General features: G+C 35.3%; 1 long non-coding RNA gene across 1 annotated transcript in view; it reads left to right on the top strand.

The window, feature by feature from the left end:
* LOC145501681 (uncharacterized) overlaps positions 1-6,891 on the top strand; it is a 12,444-nt gene extending 5,553 nt beyond the window's left edge. Inside the window, exons 3-5 of the long non-coding RNA XR_014051257.1 lie at positions 1,185-1,305; positions 1,682-1,743; positions 4,492-6,891. This is a non-coding gene — a long non-coding RNA (uncharacterized LOC145501681). The remainder of the gene's footprint in view (positions 1-1,184; positions 1,306-1,681; positions 1,744-4,491) is intronic.
* The last annotated feature ends 10,995 nt before the right edge of the window (positions 6,892-17,886 follow it).

Here is a 17,886-nt window from a genome sequence, read left to right as displayed (position 1 = left end):
CAGGCAAGCATGAGGTGGATATGAGTGAAAAAATGTTGGGTTTTTTAATTTTTGTTTTTTCTAATGGCAAACTTCAGATGTTGTGTTTAGCAGACAGTTCATGAGAGAACGTGAAGCAATACAAATCTTTTTTAAAGTAAAATGAAAATTCAAGCGGCCAAAATCAATTAAAATAGTAATTTTTTTCTCCACCGCATGTCCCGACAACGCAGTGGCGGTGCAAGACAAAAACTTGCGTTAACAAGGTTATCACATATTTTCATCGTTATCCATGTAGTTAATACATTGTAGTTTGCTTAAGTTAGCAAAGTCAATTCAATGCCATTTGTCTAATTGTCTTGAAGCATATGTGACCGTGGACAGCAAGGAGCACTGGAGCTGTATTCAAGATATCCCCATAAATAATGTACAATAAAATAGCGTACGTCATGTGACCAAATCAAGGTTTCCAATTGTTTGTGAAAATATGCCACCCTGTACGGCGTCTCCGTCTACAATATGTGAATTTTATTATAACAGTACCTACGGGATTAAAATAAATTACTCAGTCTTGTTATTTGTGGATATGGAATTTACAGGGGGTAGGGGGACCCAAGAAGAAAAATCATGGAAATTCCATGGCATGGGGGAGTACCATAAGCCCCGTGGAACAGAAAATCCAGCAAAGTGGAGGGTCAAACTAGAACCGGAAATATCTATACCCCCGTGCGGGGTATGGATATTTTTCTGGAACCACACATTGAGTGTTTCTAAATGTTTTATTGTGTAAGGTTTAATTCACAATAAAATCAAAGAGATTTAGTTAATCTAAGCTCTGTATCATTAATTAATTAATTATCATTATTTTTGCATATTAAATTGTTTAATTATCCTTATGAAATAAAATAATTGCGGGCTAGCTCCTCAGAGATTTGGGCTAGTAAGATGAAATTACAGCTTGCCCGAAGAGCAAACTTGTGGAGTTTTTAAATTTCATCTCACCCTAGGTACATGTATTTATTTCACCAGGGCTTGCACATGTTTGTCTTTGCAAGTTAACAGCCCACATGTGGGCATTTCCCTATAGCATTGCATTGACACAAGCATGATTAGTGGTTTCTAGGAGATAATAGTTTGTAAGGAGGAGTATTTGTAAAAATTGTGGTTAATTTGCTAGTGAACTAAAAGTTGTCTTTTATATTAAGGATCAGTATGCCTGCAACATGATGACTTGAACATCCTTACAAGAAAGAGAACAGACCAACATTATTTTAAAAGGCAGACAGAACCAAATGGAGGATTAAGTTCACACTCTAGATGCACATGGTTAGTACATGTATTTACATGTACCTTTCTGGACAGGCCTCCCTTCTGTGTGGAATGTCAATTGTACATAATTATTGTATGAAATCCATTCAAAGTTACTCCCTAGATCTCCTGGGTAGTCTAACCACTATGTTTAACCTGTTAATAAACCTGGGTGGAAAGAGTTACCTGTGAGTCAAAGTAAACTTTCCTGCCCAGGATCATGTCATTACAGCAATGAAATTGAGGAGTAAAATCCCGAACATTGAGATCCAGAGTCTAATGCACATACCACTGGGCCAGTTCTACATGTTATGTGCATTTATTAGTGCATTGTTATAACTGTTGTCTATTTAACTAGTGAACTAAAACTTCATAATGTCTTGTTATCTTTTAGTATAAGTATCCTAACAAGATGACGACACATGGAGGATGAAGTTTGCACTTTATGTCAGCATAGTTAGTATATATTTTTCTTTTTGTCAGAATGACATGTACATTTAAGACTAATAATTGACTAATAATGTTTTGCTATTTCAAATGCCATTCCAAGAAAAAGGTTTTCTTGAATTTTAAATATGAGGTGTCATCCATTATTTGAAAAATAATATGCAATGCTGAAATGGTTTTGATAAGCATTCCTTTTGTTGAAATAATTGTCAAAGGTACAGTGTATGTACAAACTTTAAATATTTACATGGTACTATAATCAGCATAATGTTTCAGAAAATCAGTCAATTCTACAGGAAAATTCATTACCTCACGAGGGAATTCCATGTTAAATTTCACACAAAAAACCGATAAAATTTAATTTGGAATTCATGATTCAGGTTATTGATTTTTCTTGAATCACATACTAGCCTTCTTTTAAATGAAAGAAAACCCTGTTTTATTTACATTTGTGTGAATGTTGTCGCTCCAGTGCAATATTATGCAAAGCCTTACTTTCAAGAGTCGCAATTCCATGCTGAATACCCTGCCAAGGTAACCAATCAGGGTGCCAGAATTCTCTCTGTGATTCTCCTCAAGATGGAGACAAGGAGCAGAGCGTAGTCTTCATATCATTGAGATGCCCCCCAGTTCAGAGTATTTTAAGTTTCTCGTTTCAAGCTTATTTATTCCTGGGTCAATATTACTGTACATGACTTTAATGTACTCCTTGAAATGATTCAGAACTTTTTTACCTCGGCTTCCAGGGTTTAAAATTTACTTTTATGTCCAGTTGCCTCTGGGGCAACCACAATACTTAGTTTGGTTGCCTGTAGAGTGTTTTGGTTGTCCAAGCTCCTGCCCCAGTTCAAGCCAACAAACTAATACATGTAGCCAAATAGTGAGTTTTATCCATTTAAACTGCATTCAAAAGAGTCCAAATAAAGTGTTTTGACGCCTGTGTCCTCTTATAATTGTTTTTAGTCCATCAGTTATGCAAAGCTTAATAACATTATAAAAATTAACACGCAACAGTGATTGTAACAGGAAAAAACTTGGAAGTTGAAGCCTGACATAAATGAACAGTTTTACAAAAGCTTGCCAAGATTAGAAACTTATTCTTGCTTAAGTAGAGAGTCTTGCAGTTTGCTGATCTTCTTCAGAGCTGTCTTCAGCATCCAGATCATGTTCACATCCTTTTCCATCAGATGTTAACCAGGCACACTACCAGTGGTGCCATTCCAGGTTGACAATTGCTAGCATCATGAGCCAATTTTTTCCAAAGTTTTTTTATCCCATCAAGGCTAAAACTGTTGTTACCTTTTTGGCTTCCAAATGCAGATTTATCTTTTGAAAACCTTCTGCAATAACTACAAAGTATAGCATTTTCTTTCGAGTGAAATTCCAGCCAGGGTCTTCCAATCTACCACAACTCTTGAAACATACACTGTACAAAATCTTTTTTGGAGCTTTCTTGCACCTCAGCTAATTCTGCTGTAGATTCTGAAACACCTATAACAACACTTTGATCTTTGTCTTCCTTTGAGGTTTCCGAACTGTTGTTATCACCACCATCTTTTAATTTCTCACAACTGAAGTAGTTGAAGAGGCTCATGTTAACTAAGATTATTAAACACGGAATCACATGAAATGGTTTTAAAGTGAAACAGGCAAACAACGTGGTGCGAAAGATCTGTATTAGAATTGCCATTGTCAGAACAAACATGGCGGCATCACACTAGGGCATCATGGACTATGTTTACAGATACCAACCACTGATTAAAGCAGCAGGCGAGTTCATTGAAGAGTTTGTGAGATTGAGAGAAAAGCCATGCAACATGTGAACGGTGTTTGTTCCTCAAAGGTTTTTTTTTCTTTTCTTTTTTACTTTTGACTTAATTATAACTTTTAGGTATCGTCACCTCTTCAGAGACAACAAGCTCCCATATTTTTCAACTTTATTAATAGGGACTAAAGCCATGGCAGATTGGGTTGCCCAAGGGACAACCCTTCAGCACAATTTGGTTGCCCCATTGTAATTTTGGTTGTCTGGAACAACCGGACAACCATTAATTTTGAACCCTGACTTCAGAGTTAATGTCTGGTTCAGAATTATTTATCCTGACAAGGACAACATTGGTTTTTCTCAAGTCTAAAATTCTGCTGCAAAAATGTGTGATTGATCGCTTCATAATTTTTTTTGGGAGGGATGCAAGAATAGAAATGTTTGGGTGATCCTTTAAGGTGGCTCAATCAGATTTTTGAGTAATGATACCATTCAACTTTGAGCAACTAGAGCACCACCATTATCAATCAATCCGACCAGAATACCATTGAGTCAAGTCCTGTGAACATAGTTTGCAATAACATTTAAAACAGCTTTGTTTTTGTTGTATTTTGAAACCTTGAAACTTCACTAGCAATTTTCTCGAAAACGCTTTTATAGAGTCACTGTTAAGACAACTATGTCAAGTCCAAGATCCCGACGTTGCATTTCCAAAATTATCCCTGATGGCAAGTTATTTGGTCTTATGTAAGACGGGATATGGTGTCACTCAAATCCTTGTGAAATGTACCCCATTTGAAACTTTCATCTTTCTCTAGCACACCAGTAACGTTTGATTTTCCGTTGGATCGATGATGGTGGTGCTCTAGTTGCTCAAAGTTAAATGGTATAGTTACTCAAAAATCTGATCAAGCCACCTTGGTTCAAAATACTATCAAATCGTTTTTATGCAAGTGTACAAAATACTTACTAGTTACATATTGGATTTGCAGGCATGCTGCTACAGACACACATAGAGCACGGGATAAAGGACCGTTGAACCAGGATGGAGGACCTAGGACCCAGGACCAAGGATCAAAGAGCAAGTAATAGTATAGGACTGAGGACTGTGGATCAAGGAAAGTGGATAAAAGCAAGCCTTGGATGACCAGAAACGTTCACGGCGATGAATTGTAGATATTTAAAGCTAAGGTATATGAGATATTACCGTTAGCAGAGATGTCACAGTGGGAGAGGGCTCACCTCTCACTAATGTGCCATATGTGAGTCTGTTGTTGGTTCTCACCTTGTCCTGAGGGTTTTTCTCCGGGTACTCCGGTTTCCCTCACTCCCAAAAAACCAACATTTCCAAATTCCAATTCCAAACATTTGGTGACAAATTACTTCATGCTGATTGAGGCAAAAATTCTCTGATTACTTGAGGTAAACGTTTGTTTGCAATTTATATAAATACTTGCCGTTTATTTCCTAGTTACATGTGCATTACTGTAGGTGCTACAGGTATCGTATCCTTTGCAGCTGTTACAGAATATTGGTCAACAACGAAATTGGGAAGAAGCTTTTTAATTTTGTTTTTATTTAAAGATCTTTGTTTTAATCATTGGTAAAAGGGAAATTTCCAGGTCCAATCAATCAATTATTCAGTCTATCAATTTTTTTATTTTATCACTGAATCAACCCATTCAATCAATTAATCAGTCAATCAATCAATTATCAATCAGTCAATCATTCAGTTATCCATCCAATCATTCAATAAATCAATCAATTAGTTAATTATTCAATCAATCAAACAAACAAACAATCAATTATTTATTCAATCACTTAATCAACCCATTCAATCGTTCAATCAGTCTATTATTCAATCAATCAATTATTTTTTCAATCACTCAATCAACCAATTCAATCAATCAATTAATTATTTATTCAATCATTTAATCAACCAATTCAATCAATTATTTATTTAGTCACTTAACCCCTTCGATCAATCAAGCAATTACTTATTCAATCAATCAATCAATCAATTATTTATTCAATCATTTAATCAACCAATTCAATCAATCAATTGATCAATCAATTATTTATTTAGTCACTTAATCAATCCATTCGATCAATCAACCAATTAATTACTCAATCAATGAATCCACCAATTCAATCAATCAGTCAATCAATTATTCAATCAATCATTTACTCAATCACTTAATCAACCCATTCAAGCAATTATTCAATCAATCAATCAACTATTTATTCAATCAGTCATTTAGTTAGTCATTCAATCAATCCATTCAAGCAATCAATCAATCAAACAATCACTCAATAAATAAAAAGCCTAGGGTTATGCAGTTAACTAAAATAGCAGTCACTGACCTTTAAATTTATCTAGTTGCAATTTGAAGATCTTTGACAGAGTTAATTTCATTAATTGCAAAGCACTTTTCATATCGATCTGATGCACATGTAACTAGTACTGGACGGAGTATTGAACTGACCAATGTGTTGTGTGTGCTGTTCATTTGCAAATAAGTGGCTTGCTTGCAAATTCTCTCTATGGGTATTTGAAGACTTTATTGTCACATTTTCCATGAGTTATATATTTTGGAACCAAAATTTTCTTTTTCACGATATCAGAGTGAGAAAATTTTGCCAATAGCAATCATTACTACTGCAGATTAAATGAGACTCAATTACGATAAAATATGTTTCTGATCAATTAAAAATATTAACTTTGATTTTATTTTTATTTTCATGCATACAGACATAAAACAAAAAAAGAAATGACATTTTGTTCAAACTGGGCTGAAAATGTAAAATTTGCACAATTATTATTGTTTGATTCAGAAACATCATTCTACAATTTAATTGCAAAAATGCAAGCAGGAAAAAAACACTAAAATATAAATTTCAATTAGAAAAACAGTTCAAAACTTATATTTTTACATTTTATATATTTTTTCCCACTGTAGAGGCATTTTGGGGTGCTCATTAAAAATTCCCATTTTTAAATTCTAGGCTACTGGATGCTGTTAAATGCAAAACTAAGATTATTCCTATAGAGTTCTAACGACATTTTAATTTCAGTTACAAAAGAAAATTTGACTTTAAATTAATTTTTTGGTTCATATTTAGGCATTTTGGTGTACTACTAAGGCAGTTGCATCATACAGTAGCATGTAATCATTACAGTAAATTTGATTTACAGAAGCCACTTATTTGCTCATGAAAACTCTAGTTCCTCCTCCTCTTCACAAGATTCCTATTGAGCAGCTTTATGGTGAACTTCAACTTTTTTTCCATTATTTTTCACCTCCTTTAATTGGTTATCCTTGGGTCTCTCAAAGTAAGCTTAGACTTATGAAATATTTACGTTTGCTGATTTTGTGAAAAAAAAACCCAGCAACATTGACATTGATGCTGATTTTGAAAAAAAAAAAACATATATTTTACTTACTATTAATTTTTGAAAATACTATCGTCTGATTTGGAAAAATAGATGTTGGACTTGAAATACCATTGCCAGAATACTAAGTTATTTGATTTGCTTGATAAGAATTTTTTCTGGTGTCATTTTCCAAAAAAACGTTTGGTAATCCAAATCAACTTGTTTTAGGAAAGAAGCTGCTCGATAGGAAACTTGTATTCAAGAAAATATTTTGTTAAATAATTTTGTAGTTTCAATGTTCATCATGCTCTAAATGTGTATTTCTTATTTTTGTACTTTAAAGCTGACATTGCTGGCCAATTCAGTCCTCACTGATCACAACTGCGTCAGACAGGCAACATTTTCATTTTTTTTTTGTTTAATGTTTTTTTTTTTAAATTGAAACGTTCAAAGGGTTAGTTTTCTAGGTGAGATCAATAGCATGATGGTGCTTGAAACTACAGAATTGTTTTAAACACCTTTAAACAGAGAAGGCTGCCAAAAACTGTACACTTTTGTAGAAATTTTATATAACTATTCCTATTAAATTCTATTAACTGATCACGAAATTGCTAAATTAAATGCAATGCCATTAATCTGCAGGATTTCACAAAATAATTTATTCTATTTTCTTATCGCCATACAAAATTCTTATATCTTACATGATCAGTTTTAAATAACAAATTCTGAGCTAAGTTTTCCAAATTATGTATTCAAATTAAATTCAATTGTCAGATTAAGACATTATTAATGCAATACAATCTAGGATTTCACAAATTTATTCAGTTCACTTATTGTCATACAAAATTATTATTTCTTACTTGATCAGTTTTAAATGACAAACTGTGAGTTTAGTTTTTCAAAAATAATTTCTTCGCCTCCTTTGTTTAAAGGTACCACGGCAAGCTCATTAGCACAAAAGTAAATAATTCCTAACTCAGCAAAGAAAACACAAATTGTGGTGTTGTAATTTTTTCTCATTAGTATTGACACTGAGGTGTTGAAGGTGGTGTAGTCAGAAGAACAGGCGTATAGAATAGTCCGTTCAGATCTAGTGGGCTTTCCTAGTCAACCAGTACATGTATCTTAGAAAGGAAATTAACCCTTATGTTAGGGTTTCAATGCAGTTAATTTCAGCAGTTCAAAACCACTTAGGGAATCATGCTTTTTAATCCTACTTTTTCCAAAAAAGTCTTATGGCACAATTAAGTATATCGAAGTATTGTAGCTGTTTAAGTATCATTTCAATAGCAGAATTAGTTTGGGCATAAGTTTGTTTTACTCTTGAAAGTGGATAGGTTTTTTCTGTGCTAATGAGCTTGTTAATTTTATTTCTTTGTTGTTTTTATACGCTCCACTGAGCTTAATAGTATATTTTAGATTATTTTCAGGAACCAAGATGGCCCATACACCCGCACACAACACATATGGTCAGATTTAAATCTAGCCGATCGATGTCCCTGCAGGGTTGTAGAAACTCTTGCTCTGAGGACGGTGTTTCTGACGTTCCTCTGCAATATTCCAACTGAAATCCTGGTGAGTTTATCTGTTCCGCTCATTTTTGATGGAGGCACTTGGACACTGATGATGTGGCCGTTTGCTCTCAAGTGGAGAAGGCATCATAAGGGAAGGTGAGAGTTTGCTTTTCATGTCTTTTCGGCTTCACTTGACTACGTCAGAATACCACACCTTCATTCCAATTGGCTTCAAAGATGTTTGTTTTCAATCGGTGTTTCTGGGAATTTTCTGTTGTTGAGGACGTAAAACAGTAGTGCTTTAGTGCAGGTCATGGGTAGTACATTTCCAGGATGTTGGGGTTAGTTTAGAACAATGAAGGTCACTGATCTGGCTTGACTGGAATTTCACAAGCGACACAAGATTGGGCTGATAGTCATCTGGGATTCCTCTGAAAGAGCTGATTCTCGTTTAGGGCTTTTCTTAATTAAAAAAATAATTTTCTCTTCGCTCTTTTCTAAAAATAAAAACAAATTAGGTCAGTTATCTTTAGAACAGAATTTATTATCACCATTAGTCCACAGTTCAAAGAAAAATTAGTAATAGCAATTGGACCGAGTGGAGTACAATTCAGGGAGTAATCGCGCGAGTAATTTCAAAATCGGACGAGCGCGTAGCGCGAGGCTGATTTGAAATTACAAGCACGATTACTCCCTGAATTGTACTCCACTCGGTCCAATTACTATTTAATCGTATCTATGACAAATTTCGGAGTTAAAAATGGCTTTTGAGAACTTCTATTGAGCGAAAACGTATGTTGCGCGTTTCATGAGTTTTGAAAACTGTAGGAAACATTGCAAAGATAACCATTAAAGCGCCCGCAATTGACGTGCGAATCACGTGGGTATCCGATTACAGGTATCCAATTACAACAAGTTCAAATTGGATACTGTCATTGGACACCCACGTGATCGCGCGCCGATTACGTGGCAAATAGGCGCGCGGAAAACCAATCACGATCGAGAATTTCGTTATAGATACGATTGAAAGCATTAACGGCTTAATATAAAAATTACAGTAAATATATAAATAATGTCTTTGAAGGAGGCTTCATTTCAGGAAATTTTAATCTTAGCTACTTAAGCTATATTTAGGTTTTCCGTGATCAAAGTTCAAAACGTAGGCCAATTGTTCATTTTGACTTCCAAAACGTTTAACTAACCTTGTAAACTTTCTTTTGTAATCAAACGTATCCATAGTTAGATAGATAAATTTTGTAAGCCGATTGTTTATCTTGTCTTCTTTAACTTAACTTGAATCGCGAAAACATTAGTCTTGAAGTAGATATTTAATTTGTTTTTTTCGCTTAGGCCAATTGTTCATTTTGATTTCCAAAACTTGAGACTATTTTTTGACCAAGAACAAAATTGTAAGCTAATTGTCAATTTTGAATTCCAAAAGTTTAAATTCAAAAACCAAAAAAAAAAAAAAAAACCAAATATATATTTCTTTTTTTTTCTTGAATCTCGTGGGCCAATTGTTCATCTTTACGTCGTAAACAAACGTAAACCTAGGGAACGTTTCTCATTTTTTTTTTCTAATACTCGCTCAACGTCGTTGTTATCCTCGGGAATGCAGCGGCAGTTAATCGTGACGAGACGAAGTAAACCGAGCGGTAAAACCTTTCGTCGGGTCGATTTTGCCGCTCGGTTTACTTCGACTCTTCCGACTAACTGCCCTACGTTTCCTAAGATCCTTCGTTGTTTATTAACGCTATTCAAAGCCAAGATTAACAATAACAAAAGCGCAAATAAATTTCAAAATTCCATCGTGTTTGCATTTTTAAGACTATTTAAATTGTGAATATTTAATAAGATTTACTATGAAGGCTGCGCGCAAAACATTTCGATTTTTGAGCAGAACTAACACTACATCGATTGTAAATAACTAAGATTAAATGTAAATACAAACTTGACGCAATTCTAGGTGATGCGAACGGACAACAATCGCCCGTTTGCTTTCACATTAGTATTTATTTACTTAGGCAAAACCTGAAAACAAATAACTAATATTTCATCGCTTTAACTTTGATCTTTATTAAAACATAAGCGAAAATTCCTAAACTTGTATCAGCTTGGATGGTAGAGTTTCAAGTGACTTGTGTTCTTTTGGTGAAGTTTGTGGAAAGACAGTCGGCAGGAGGTTTGGTCGGCAAGTCAGATCAATGATTTTTTGCGTTTGATTCTTTTCTTGGCATCCATGGAAATTGCTAAACATGACTTGTACTTTAGCGCTTCCCTTTTTCTTGTCCTTTCAAAGGAAATTTCTAGAAACAGAGCTTGGAACACGCATCTTAAATTTTACTATCTTGGCATGAATCTTTTCGCGCATCACTTACGGCTCTAAAAGCTAATAGAAATTCCAATTCAAATGGTGTGGTATTATGACGTAGTTGAGTGAAACCGAGGAGGCATGGGGAGCAAACTCTCACCTCCCTTATTATGCCATCTTCACTTGAGAGCAAACGGCCATATCATTAAACTGGTCAAGTGTCGTCATCAAAGATGGCGGAGCAGATAAATACCAGGATTTTAAAGTTGGAATATTAATGAGGAACAAAAGGAACACTTCAACTCAGAGCAGAGTGAAAACAACCCAACAGGCAGGGACAAGATTGGCTAGACTTTTTTTTTTTTTTTTAACTCAATAAAAACGCAAATAAAGAGACAGTGACAGTTTTGTGTGTTGTCGTCTTTACCAGCAATCCATCATAACTAACCAGGTAAACACTTGTGTCCATAACTAAGTCTCGATATACAGTGTAATCTGTCACGCAACTTGTCCCGCAATCTTCTCGAAAACGGCGTGACAAGTTAATGAAACATTGAGCCATGTAACACAACGCGCAACGGAAAAAACGTTTGCAAAACAAGTAGCTTCAACGGTTACAGAAAGTAGAACTAAGATCCAACTTTCTCTAACCGCTGTAGTAACTGTTTCGCATGTATTCTGTCCGTTACACGGTATGCTAAACGACGCAATGTTTCATACAACGCACTTGTCACGCCGCCCTCGAAAACATTACAAGACTAGTTGCGTGAAAGATTACACTGAATAACAGGACCACAAACCAAGTTCTGCTTTTAAGATAACCACCATAAAAAAAAAACAATGTCTGCCACAAAACTCTCTTTGTACCTCTACCGCGTTCCCACTGTAGTATTTGCGAGTTGCAAACTGTACTTAGTTGCTCAAGAAGTCGACTTAAAAATGAGTTGGCCCTTCCCTATTCAAATTTTGCGTGACTGTCACGGAACGCCTTTACGTAAGCGTGACGCAAGTCTTTGTATGTCACGCTAACGTTTGGTAACAGAAATCTAGCTATAGCAAATTCACAGGGGTAAAAATGCGTAACATCGTAAACTCCAATCGGACTGTCCTAAAATAGAAGCACGGGCGCTTGAAAATCCCCTATAATTTGCCAGATAAGATTCTGTAACTCACTGTAACTCCTTAAAAATGAACAACAAACCCCGAAATAAAATTTCGGCCTGTAAAAAAGGCTAATTCATTAAAAACGCGCACTACCCGACAATAACGTTTTTTGTTGGATGTTGACATCAAAAAAGTCAGCCCTGAAAAAATATCCGAGCAAGCCATTTTCCGAACTGAGCAACTAAGCACATTTAGTGCCTTACAAATACAACAATGAAATGAGGTATTAAATACAAAGATACACTACAAACGGGATTACAAAAAACACCGACTGGATAATCAACTGCAATTTTAAATTGCCACAGTACATTTCCAAATAATTGTAAGAATTTTACAATATTTCAAGACAAGTTGCAAGTATGAATTAGAGACGGCTTTAGCGAGAGCTATATCATCAAGGAAAGTAAAATGCATTTTTTAATTTTCTTTGTAATTGTAAATTTTCAAATAATTTTAAGAGTTTTGCAGCATTTCGCGATAATTGGTAAACATGAATTTCATACATGTATTTAATTGTATCCAAGTTTGGAGACGGTTACATCCTCAAGAATATTAAGCACATTTTAAAAATTTTCTTTGTAAGTGTAAATTTCCAAATAATTTATAATAAAGAATTTTCCAGTATTTCAAAGCAATCTGTAAATATGACTTAGAGATTATAGTGCATCGAAGGTTAGAGACAGCCATATTCTCAAGTAGTGCATCTTTGTGGTTCTGAGAGCTGTACAACATACATTGAATTTTCTTGAACCCACATATCACTAACTTTACAGTGACCCATATTTTTCAAAAGAGACTTCACCTAAAACACACCGAAATGGGGTGTAAGTTCAGGACTGTAAAACAACTAAGACTTCATAGCCTAATTTAAAAGGGATTAATAAATAGAACTGGTAATTGAGATTTATTTTGTACTTATCCCTTCAGCGAAAGTTCATCATAACAAGAAATGCAATCTATTTCCTGCAGCTACTTCACACATTTGAGATTTTGTTCCTTTCCCTACAAAATTTCTCTTATAGTACTACATGTATTCAATAGTGGAATCACTGACTTAATTCATTTCTACATTCAAAACATTACTTATTTCAAAAACTCTAGATTTTCAAAGTAATAAGAATTTAGACAACGTGTAAACTTTTTTTGGAAATGGAGCTCTTGGACACTTAACTTTTTCATACATGTACATGTAACGATAAAACTTGGGAAAAATTTCTAAGTAACCACTGAATTACACAATGAAATCTTTATTTTGATTTCTAAATTCATCAATAATTCATTATAATAATTCTGCATAGTCAAAGTAACAACAGTTTGGCAGAAATGAAAATTAATTTTTTTTTGAAAGTGCAGTTACTATTAATTATTTCATCATTAACAATTCATTTTAACACTTGCACATTGCACTTAAACTGGTGATTAACAGATTGATCAAAACAAAATGTCTCAAACTTTTTCAATGTCGGTCGTCTTATTTTCCAAGTATTTTGCAGATTAATTTTGGGTAACTTGCAAAATGTATTGTTTTCAAACTCATGCTGAAAGGATAAGTGTTAAGAGATAAAATTGAATGGTGAAGTCACATTTGTACCAATGGGCCACTATACAGTAACTGCCAATACCACAGACATGGCCAAACAGAAATCAAACGTAGACTACCAGACATTGCAAAAAATAACAGGCATTTAAATGAATTTTTTGAAAGTGGAAAACACCTCAAGGAAGACTGTAAATAATGTGAATAAAATTATCTCCTCAGAGCTTTATTATCTAGCTCTCTGCACGCACTGCAGGCCTATGTTGCTTAATATAAACAAAGAATTCTTCAAAAAAAATTGCAAGCAGAACATAGAATAAAATTTGTAAAACAGCTTTTTAGAGATTACATGTAATAACATTAACTCAGTCATTTTTTTCTAGTTGTCAGCTTATAACCACTGCTAAAATCAGTAAGCCCTTAAAATGTTTTGACAAGGAGTCTTCAATTTGACAATTACTCAATTATCAACTTGCCTTCAAATATACATGCACATGTATGCAGAACAAGAATAAATGAAATGAGAAGTCATCTTCTTTCAGAAGTGTTCTCACACTCATGAAAAATTACTGTATTTCCTCAGTTGGCCCCCTCCAAGTGTCCAACCTGCCCATTTGTTTTGTACTTGTTATTCAAAACCCCTGTCAGGGATAAAAGCAGAATTATAACCTCCACCCCTTCTGACCACCCCACTGCAACAAATATTTCCTCCATTTCTGTGTCAAAGGTTTATTGACCCATGGGAATTCCTTCCTGACAAACTGCCTGTAAAGTTTATTTGCAACCCTCATCTATAGAAATTGTAATTTTGCAAAATTGCTCTAAGGCAAGAACATACATACCCCCAGATGAGCTTTGTACCTCTGAAAAGGCGAGATGGTGTTGTAGTAACCCTCACCCCTCCCCTCAAAGCACTCCCATGCATATTTATTTTTGATTCTAATGACCTCAATGGCAGGATGCTATCTAGAATGTGAAAACTAATCATCACAGAACAATCTCTTTCACTCATCCTCAGGCCCATGTACAAGGACACCAATCAAGGTGTTACACAGTGAATATCAGTCAGAATTTCCTTTCAACTCCTTCTATCCAGTATCTCTGAGCCCCAATTTCTTTCTTTTTCCTGTTTTGATCCATATGGTGGGTGATCATATGAGCAGTGAACCAGTAGCTCAGCACTCTTTCAGCCATAAATTTCTAAGCCCTCCCAGCTGTTGTCAAAAAGGGTAGTATTTCCTGGTGGTGTCAATGATCAATACAGATCATCTGATTGTTTTGTACAATCCCAGAACTTTGAATTGGAAGCACTGATTAAAGCGAGTCTCCATTCTAATAAAGAGGTCTTTCAAAAATTCCTTTTTAACCTAAAAATTGCAGTTTTGACATGTTATGGTCTGAGATGGTGTTAAAAAATTGAAGAGCCCCTTAAACGCAATACCATTAAGCCCTTCTTCCAAAAAGCTCCCCCCCCCCCCCCATCTCCCCCCATGCACATGTGGACAAAAATCAGGAACTCCTGTAGGGGTTTCAGGAGGAAATACAGTAACAACATAGAATACAACCAAAAGAAATGTTATCCACTTCAAAAACTAATTTACTTACTGAGCCAATGCATTTTCATTTTTTTTGAAAGCAGAACTTGGTTTACATTACGGTATGCAATGATCAACTCAAAACTAATCCTTAACATGTGGAAACCTCGGAAATAATAAAGAATCATGACAGGGTGAGAGACTGGGATGGGGGAACGGTGGGAGGGGGATTGAGGAATTGACTATGTCGCATTCTGAGGTGCCCTCCAGTTAACAACCACAAAGAAGAAAGTGGTATCATTCAGTAGTTTGTCTAGAGTGAAAGGACTGATGCTTTGAAAACCTGAGTAAAATTCATCTTGGTCAAGTGAAACATTGGTAGTCAGTTGATCAGGAAATGTCATTAAAATGCTGGATCAGTTTGCTGTAATGTTGTTGGTTGTGTCAAGCCATTAATATGTAAAGGCAGGTAACAATCAGTTACTGATCAGTTATAGCCTGATTCAATTGGTTTATTTTTGGTCAAGTTTGTGTTGAACATCATGTGAGTTCTGTTGAGGTCAAGAAATCTGTTAAAGACTACTATAAGGTGTTAGTGGTTGTTGGTACAAGTTAAACAGTGCCTGTGCTTAGTTAGTTTGGTGGCCAGTTGTTGAGGGTATGTTGTACTATAAGTATTAATTTGCATGGAGATAGTTAGCAGTTTGGTCTAGTTCTTTTTGTTCAAAGTATACTAAAGGAAACCTTCCCATTTTCCCCAATTATTCCCTGAATTCTCCTGATTTTGAAAAATGAAAATTTCGCTGACTATTTTGGATCCTGACATGTGGCAGTCTATAACAATGGTACATCACTTGGAAAAGAAAAAATAGTGGTGCATTTTAATTTTTTCCTTCCCTAGAATTTCATGACCCTATTTTTGATGACTTGGGGGTACCCTGTAGGGATGCCCTAAGGGGATTCCCCTGAGAGAGCCAGGTTAAGTTTTGATTTGATCATTGCATAAGAACACAAGTGTTTACCTGGTCCTGGATTGCAATAAAATTATCAATCTAGAATAAGCCTATGCATATCTTTCTCTTGTCTTGTCCAGTATGAGGTATTTTGTCTTCAGCTGTTCAAAAGAAGAAATAGAAAAATTTAGATACTGTATTTAATTATTTATGGTGTAGTGGCATAACACTAAGTGAAATGGTCACCAGATTAAGAAGCCTTTCCAATCTCCTTGAGTTATGTTCTTGAATACAGCATGTTACTCAAACAGTCACTTGTAAACTTCACCCAGGAATATAAATGGATACCAGCAACCTACTAGACTAACACGACAAAATGAGGATAGCCTGTGTTGGAGTGGCATCCCATACAAAGGGATTAGGGTTACTGTATATGTTCAGAGCTGTCTCACGTCCAAGGGATGTACACGCAGCATGTCTGGTTTAAACTGTAGACACCTAAACCCCTATATCAAATTAAAGCTTATAGAGCTGGCTATCAAACTGTATCATGAATTTGAAATAAAATGAATTGTTGAATTTTTCATGACCACTAAATGCAAGCGTCCGAGGCACATTTTAAAAGCTACAAGTCCAAGTGAAATTTGTTTTTGGTAATTTAAGTTGTTTCTCATTTTCTGGACCCAAAGCACTAAAAAAGAGTGTCTGCACTTTGCCATATTCAATTTCAGCAAAAAGTTACAGAACATTATTTTTCAAAATAGGATTGGAAAATGTGGAGTAATCGTACAAAAATCGTCCTTGGAGAAATACATTTTGACATAAACAATTCGCAGGCTTGCTTTTGTTTTTATATCTTAAACTAGATATTGTCCAAATTTGAGGGCAATCGAAAAAAAAGTTCCCTTTGGGTCATAGCTCTCTAAAGTGTCTTCTTCAAGCGAAAACATTTATTTGAGAAAACAGGACTCAAAATTAAAAAAATCCTTGAGTCACCATTTGGCAACTAAGTGGTAAAAAATAGTCAACAAATGCAAATTTTTAGTCACCAGAGCATAAAATCTAATAGAAGAGAGACAATCCATACGCATACATGATGTACTCAATGCTCAAGGGTTTGCAATGCATTATAGTGCAATTTTGAACATGGGCAGCCCTTACAACTTTTCCAATGTGAGAGGATCGTTTACAGTCTTTACAGCAAAGCAAAGGATGAATTGACTCTGTGCACATATTATTTAGTGTGCCCTAAAATAAAGAAGCTGCTGAATCAGACATGGTGATCAGAGTCCCTCGTTTGTTTTGTTATATCTGTTCGAATAAATCATATCTTTCATCTGACTACAAGTAAGGTCATTTCCTTTGAGGTAACAGTGAGTCACCCACTGGCAACAAGTTCTCAATATTTGGTGACAAACACTCGACTTTTGGTCGTATTGGCGACCACTGAGTCGTAATTTCAGGCCCTCTGAAACAGTGCTTAAAGTCTCTTGCCTCACAAACAATCTCTGCCCACAATCACCTTCAACTGGGTTCTCAGATAACTGAGACAATCAGTGCTGGGAAAGTTTACCACCATTAATTTCCTAGTGAAAGTTATGCGAATCTCCAAAAAACCTTCCTGTCTCACATTGCGCTCACAGCTTGGTCTTTCTTGTAGATGATCTAACAAAGTGGAGAAGACGAAAAAGGATACGAACGCTAGAGCACCTGGGCAAAGGAAACAAAATAAAGAGGTGCAATTGTGCATGGATAATATTCAATTAGTCTGACAATTTGTCGGTATCAGACTCATCAAAAAGGTCTCTGTCAATGTTGCTGTTATCACTGTCAAGTTCCCAAATGTTTACGGAACCTTTCTTTTCTCGAGTCACTTTTTTTTTGCCTTCTTGGTACGACAGTTACAGCTTCATTCACAAGGCCAACTTTCACTTCTCTGCTCATTGATGTATTTTTATTCGTTCTTCGCTTTTTTCGCTTTTCTGAACTGCTCCACA

Source organism: Orbicella franksi, chromosome 1, assembly GCF_964199315.1.
Source record: "Orbicella franksi chromosome 1, jaOrbFran1.1, whole genome shotgun sequence".
In the NCBI taxonomy this organism is placed as follows: domain Eukaryota; kingdom Metazoa; phylum Cnidaria; class Anthozoa; order Scleractinia; family Merulinidae; genus Orbicella; species Orbicella franksi.
Note: the sequence above shows the minus strand (reverse complement) of the source record. Positions and strands in the feature narration are given on the sequence as shown.